Below are 6,796 nucleotides of genomic sequence, written 5' to 3' on the forward strand. Positions count from 1 at the left end.
TTGAGACCCTGTTCTGTTCTGTAATTCAGTTCCTGTGTAGCCAAGTTTACATTCCGTGTATTACTGATATCTTATGATGTTTCTTTTTCTGTGTGACTTATTTCAGTTAGAATCATCATACCTGAATCCACTCATTGTGCTGCTAAGGGCCTGATGACATAGATTTCATTGCTGAGTGATATTGCTTTGTAAGTAAATACCACAACTTCTTTATCCATTTTTCACTTTCTGCGATGTTGAACTTGTACTGTAAACGAGGTTCTTGTAAACAGAGGCGTCCCAAACTTTGGGGTGGCTGTGTCTTTTTGATTTTAATTTCCCTAAGCTATAGGACCATAAGTGGAAGTGCCCTAGGCTCTGTTGCTTTGTTTTTTAGATGTTTCAGGAAACACCATACACTTCTCCCGAGTGTCTGTTGGCAATTTACATCCCGCCCATCAGCATAACAAGGCTCCCAGTTCTCCATGGCCTGTCCTGCCTTTCTGGATTTTACACTTTTTTCAGATGGCCCTTTTGACCGGGGGGAAGTGAGACTTCATTGTAGTGCAGATTTCCTTTGCAAGCTTGCTTGGTTGGCCAAAAAGGGCGTATGCGTTTTTTCCTGAATATATTCAGGAAAAAACGCATACGCCCTTTTTGGCCAAGTGCATCATTGTGGACGTTCTGCCTCTTTTCCTATGCTTTCAATGCAATTCCAGTCTACCTCCTGAAATCGGTTTCCTGCAATTCTGCCCCGCTTTCAAGTCCTCTTGGCAGCCTTACTTCAGTCTATTTTTGGACGATAGCTGTCATTTATAACTCTGCAGGTTTGTGAATTACAGTGCCCCTGAGCTCCTTTCTTCAACTCGCTTTCTTGTGAGCTGGCCGCAACACCGCAGGATGGCTTCAGGCCCTAATCTGGTTCCGGCACGGCACGCTGAGCCTTTGGTTAATTCCTCTTCCTGGTGGGAAATGAGAGTTAAATTTGCCCGTCCAGACACCTCCAGCTAGTCTCTCATTGGTTCTCGCTATTCCTGTTCATCTTCCGCAGAAATTGCAAACTGGGCCAAACAGGAGGTTAAAGGGACTGACTCTCCAAGTGGGGAGAGTGTTAGTAAAGCGTCTGGAATGTTGCACCCGAGTACCAGGGGAGGAAAACTGAGACATATTTGAACACGTCTCCCGATCACATGGTTGATCATACTCTGGGTTCCACATGCATGTTTTAGCTGAAGGAAGAATACCTTAAACCTGGGAGTTGAAACCCGTGGAATGGGTACCATGCAATATGACTTCAAAGGGTCTTCATTTGCTCACCGAACCTCTCCAATCCTATCACTGCTGCGTTTATGCCCCTGTACACATGCTTGATTCTCTTTCGGAGACATAGCAATCCATAGGTTTTAAGATACTTACTAGTCAGGTACATTCTTAGGCGTTTAATATGCGGTGTTGAGTCCATTTCGTTGAGCAAGGAGTAGCTCTTGTCTATTCCATATTTGGCTTAAGGAACTTTATCTGTGCTCATTTCAATCTCTGGTTTTATGCAGCACCCCAACTCACCTTTCCCCTTAAGCAAGCATAAGTTGGTTTTCTAAATTTGAGACCCTGTTCTGTTCTGTAATTCAGTTCCTGTGTAGCCAAGTTTACATTCCGTGTATTACTGATATCTTATGATGTTTCTTTTTCTGTGTGACTTATTTCAGTTAGAATCATCATACCTGAATCCACTCATTGTGCTGCTAAGGGCCTGATGACATAGATTTCATTGCTGAGTGATATTGCTTTGTAAGTAAATACCACAACTTCTTTATCCATTTTTCACTTTCTGCGATGTTGAACTTGTACTGTAAACGAGGTTCTTGTAAACAGAGCCGTCCCAAACTTTGGGGTGGCTGTGTCTTTTTGATTTTAATTTCCCTAAGCTATAGGACCATAAGTGGAAGTGCCCTAGGCTCTGTTGCTTTGTTTTTTAGATGTTTCAGGAAACACCATACACTTCTCCCGAGTGTCTGTTGGCAATTTACATCCCGCCCATCAGCATAACAAGGCTCCCAGTTCTCCATGGCCTGTCCTGCCTTTCTGGATTTTACACTTTTTTCAGATGGCCCTTTTGACCGGGGGGAAGTGAGACTTCATTGTAGTGCAGATTTCCTTTGCAAGCTTGCTTGGTTGGCCAAAAAGGGCGTATGCGTTTTTTCCTGAATATATTCAGGAAAAAACGCATACGCCCTTTTTGGCCAAGTGCATCATTGTGGACGTTCTGCCTCTTTTCCTATGCTTTCAATGCAATTCCAGTCTACCTCCTGAAATCGGTTTCCTGCAATTCTGCCCCGCTTTCAAGTCCTCTTGGCAGCCTTACTTCAGTCTATTTTTGGACGATAGCTGTCATTTATAACTCTGCAGGTTTGTGAATTACAGTGCCCCTGAGCTCCTTTCTTCAACTCGCTTTCTTGTGAGCTGGCCGCAACACCGCAGGATGGCTTCAGGCCCTAATCTGGTTCCGGCACGGCACGCTGAGCCTTTGGTTATTTCCTCTTCCTGGTGGGAAATGAGAGTTAAATTTGCCCGTCCAGACACCTCCAGCTAGTCTCTCATTGGTTCTCGCTATTCCTGTTCATCTTCCGCAGAAATTGCAAACTGGGCCAAACAGGAGGTTAAAGGCGCTGACTCTCCAAGTGGGGAGAGTGTTAGTAAAGCGTCTGGAATGTTGCACCCGAGTACCAGGGGAGGAAAACTGAGACATATTTGAACACGTCTCCCGATCACATGGTTGATCATACTCTGGGTTCCACATGCATGTTTTAGCTGAAGGAAGAATACCTTAAACCTGGAGAGTTGAGACCCGTGGAATGGGTACCATGCAATATGACTTCAAAGGGTCTTCATTTGCTCACCGAACCTCTCCAATCCTATCACTGCTGCGTTTATGCCCCTGTACACATGCTTGATTCTCTTTCGGAGACATAGCAATCCATAGGTTTTAAGATACTTACTAGTCAGGTACATTCTTAGGCGTTTAATATGCGGTGTTGAGTCCATTTCGTTGAGCAAGGAGTAGCTCTTGTCTATTCCATATTTGGCTTAAGGAACTTTATCTGTGCTCATTTCAATCTCTGGTTTTATGCAGCACCCCAACTCACCTTTCCCCTTAAGCAAGCATAAGTTGGTTTTCTAAATTTGAGACCCTGTTCTGTTCTGTAATTCAGTTCCTGTGTAGCCAAGTTTACATTCCGTGTATTACTGATATCTTATGATGTTTCTTTTTCTGTGTGACTTATTTCAGTTAGAATCATCATACCTGAATCCACTCATTGTGCTGCTAAGGGCCTGATGACATAGATTTCATTGCTGAGTGATATTGCTTTGTAAGTAAATACCACAACTTCTTTATCCATTTTTCACTTTCTGCGATGTTGAACTTGTACTGTAAACGAGGTTCTTGTAAACAGAGGCGTCCCAAACTTTGGGGTGGCTGTGTCTTTTTGATTTTAATTTCCCTAAGCTATAGGACCATAAGTGGAAGTGCCCTAGGCTCTGTTGCTTTGTTTTTTAGATGTTTCAGGAAACACCATACACTTCTCCCGAGTGTCTGTTGGCAATTTACATCCCGCCCATCAGCATAACAAGGCTCCCAGTTCTCCATGGCCTGTCCTGCCTTTCTGGATTTTACACTTTTTTCAGATGGCCCTTTTGACCGGGGGGAAGTGAGACTTCATTGTAGTGCAGATTTCCTTTGCAAGCTTGCTTGGTTGGCCAAAAAGGGCGTATGCGTTTTTTCCTGAATATATTCAGGAAAAAACGCATACGCCCTTTTTGGCCAAGTGCATCATTGTGGACGTTCTGCCTCTTTTCCTATGCTTTCAATGCAATTCCAGTCTACCTCCTGAAATCGGTTTCCTGCAATTCTGCCCCGCTTTCAAGTCCTCTTGGCAGCCTTACTTCAGTCTATTTTTGGACGATAGCTGTCATTTATAACTCTGCAGGTTTGTGAATTACAGTGCCCCTGAGCTCCTTTCTTCAACTCGCTTTCTTGTGAGCTGGCCGCAACACCGCAGGATGGCTTCAGGCCCTAATCTGGTTCCGGCACGGCACGCTGAGCCTTTGGTTATTTCCTCTTCCTGGTGGGAAATGAGAGTTAAATTTGCCCGTCCAGACACCTCCAGCTAGTCTCTCATTGGTTCTCGCTATTCCTGTTCATCTTCCGCAGAAATTGCAAACTGGGCCAAACAGGAGGTTAAAGGCGCTGACTCTCCAAGTGGGGAGAGTGTTAGTAAAGCGTCTGGAATGTTGCACCCGAGTACCAGGGGAGGAAAACTGAGACATATTTGAACACGTCTCCCGATCACATGGTTGATCATACTCTGGGTTCCACATGCATGTTTTAGCTGAAGGAAGAATACCTAAAACCTGGGAGTTGAAACCCGTGGAATGGGTACCATGCAATATGACTTCAAAGGGTCTTCATTTGCTCACCGAACCTCTCCAATCCTATCACTGCTGCGTTTATGCCCCTGTACACATGCTTGATTCTCTTTCGGAGACATAGCAATCCATAGGTTTTAAGATACTTACTAGTCAGGTACATTCTTAGGCGTTTAATATGCGGTGTTGAGTCCATTTCGTTGAGCAAGGAGTAGCTCTTGTCTATTCCATATTTGGCTTAAGGAACTTTATCTGTGCTCATTTCAATCTCTGGTTTTATGCAGCACCCCAACTCACCTTTCCCCTTAAGCAAGCATAAGTTGGTTTTCTAAATTTGAGACCCTGTTCTGTTCTGTAATTCAGTTCCTGTGTAGCCAAGTTTACATTCCGTGTATTACTGATATCTTATGATGTTTCTTTTTCTGTGTGACTTATTTCAGTTAGAATCATCATACCTGAATCCACTCATTGTGCTGCTAAGGGCCTGATGACATAGATTTCATTGCTGAGTGATATTGCTTTGTAAGTAAATACCACAACTTCTTTATCCATTTTTCACTTTCTGCGATGTTGAACTTGTACTGTAAACGAGGTTCTTGTAAACAGAGGCGTCCCAAACTTTGGGGTGGCTGTGTCTTTTTGATTTTAATTTCCCTAAGCTATAGGACCATAAGTGGAAGTGCCCTAGGCTCTGTTGCTTTGTTTTTTAGATGTTTCAGGAAACACCATACACTTCTCCCGAGTGTCTGTTGGCAATTTACATCCCGCCCATCAGCATAACAAGGCTCCCAGTTCTCCATGGCCTGTCCTGCCTTTCTGGATTTTACACTTTTTTCAGATGGCCCTTTTGACCGGGGGGAAGTGAGACTTCATTGTAGTGCAGATTTCCTTTGCAAGCTTGCTTGGTTGGCCAAAAAGGGCGTATGCGTTTTTTCCTGAATATATTCAGGAAAAAACGCATACGCCCTTTTTGGCCAAGTGCATCATTGTGGACGTTCTGCCTCTTTTCCTATGCTTTCAATGCAATTCCAGTCTACCTCCTGAAATCGGTTTCCTGCAATTCTGCCCCGCTTTCAAGTCCTCTTGGCAGCCTTACTTCAGTCTATTTTTGGACGATAGCTGTCATTTATAACTCTGCAGGTTTGTGAATTACAGTGCCCCTGAGCTCCTTTCTTCAACTCGCTTTCTTGTGAGCTGGCCGCAACACCGCAGGATGGCTTCAGGCCCTAATCTGGTTCCGGCACGGCACGCTGAGCCTTTGGTTATTTCCTCTTCCTGGTGGGAAATGAGAGTTAAATTTGCCCGTCCAGACACCTCCAGCTAGTCTCTCATTGGTTCTCGCTATTCCTGTTCATCTTCCGCAGAAATTGCAAACTGGGCCAAACAGGAGGTTAAAGGGCTGACTCTCCAAGTGGGGAGAGTGTTAGTAAAGCGTCTGGAATGTTGCACCCGAGTACCAGGGGAGGAAAACTGAGACATATTTGAACACGTCTCCCGATCACATGGTTGATCATACTCTGGGTTCCACATGCATGTTTTAGCTGAAGGAAGAATACCTTAAACCTGGGAGTTGAAACCCGTGGAATGGGTACCATGCAATATGACTTCAAAGGGTCTTCATTTGCTCACCGAACCTCTCCAATCCTATCACTGCTGCGTTTATGCCCCTGTACACATGCTTGATTCTCTTTCGGAGACATAGCAATCCATAGGTTTTAAGATACTTACTAGTCAGGTACATTCTTAGGCGTTTAATATGCGGTGTTGAGTCCATTTCGTTGAGCAAGGAGTAGCTCTTGTCTATTCCATATTTGGCTTAAGGAACTTTATCTGTGCTCATTTCAATCTCTGGTTTTATGCAGCACCCCAACTCACCTTTCCCCTTAAGCAAGCATAAGTTGGTTTTCTAAATTTGAGACCCTGTTCTGTTCTGTAATTCAGTTCCTGTGTAGCCAAGTTTACATTCCGTGTATTACTGATATCTTATGATGTTTCTTTTTCTGTGTGACTTATTTCAGTTAGAATCATCATACCTGAATCCACTCATTGTGCTGCTAAGGGCCTGATGACATAGATTTCATTGCTGAGTGATATTGCTTTGTAAGTAAATACCACAACTTCTTTATCCATTTTTCACTTTCTGCGATGTTGAACTTGTACTGTAAACGAGGTTCTTGTAAACAGAGCCGTCCCAAACTTTGGGGTGGCTGTGTCTTTTTGATTTTAATTTCCCTAAGCTATAGGACCATAAGTGGAAGTGCCCTAGGCTCTGTTGCTTTGTTTTTTAGATGTTTCAGGAAACACCATACACTTCTCCCGAGTGTCTGTTGGCAATTTACATCCCGCCCATCAGCATAACAAGGCTCCCAGTTCTCCATGGCCTGTCCTGCCT

Source organism: Tursiops truncatus, chromosome 2 (genome assembly GCF_011762595.2).
Source record: "Tursiops truncatus isolate mTurTru1 chromosome 2, mTurTru1.mat.Y, whole genome shotgun sequence".
In the NCBI taxonomy this organism is placed as follows: domain Eukaryota; kingdom Metazoa; phylum Chordata; class Mammalia; order Artiodactyla; family Delphinidae; genus Tursiops; species Tursiops truncatus.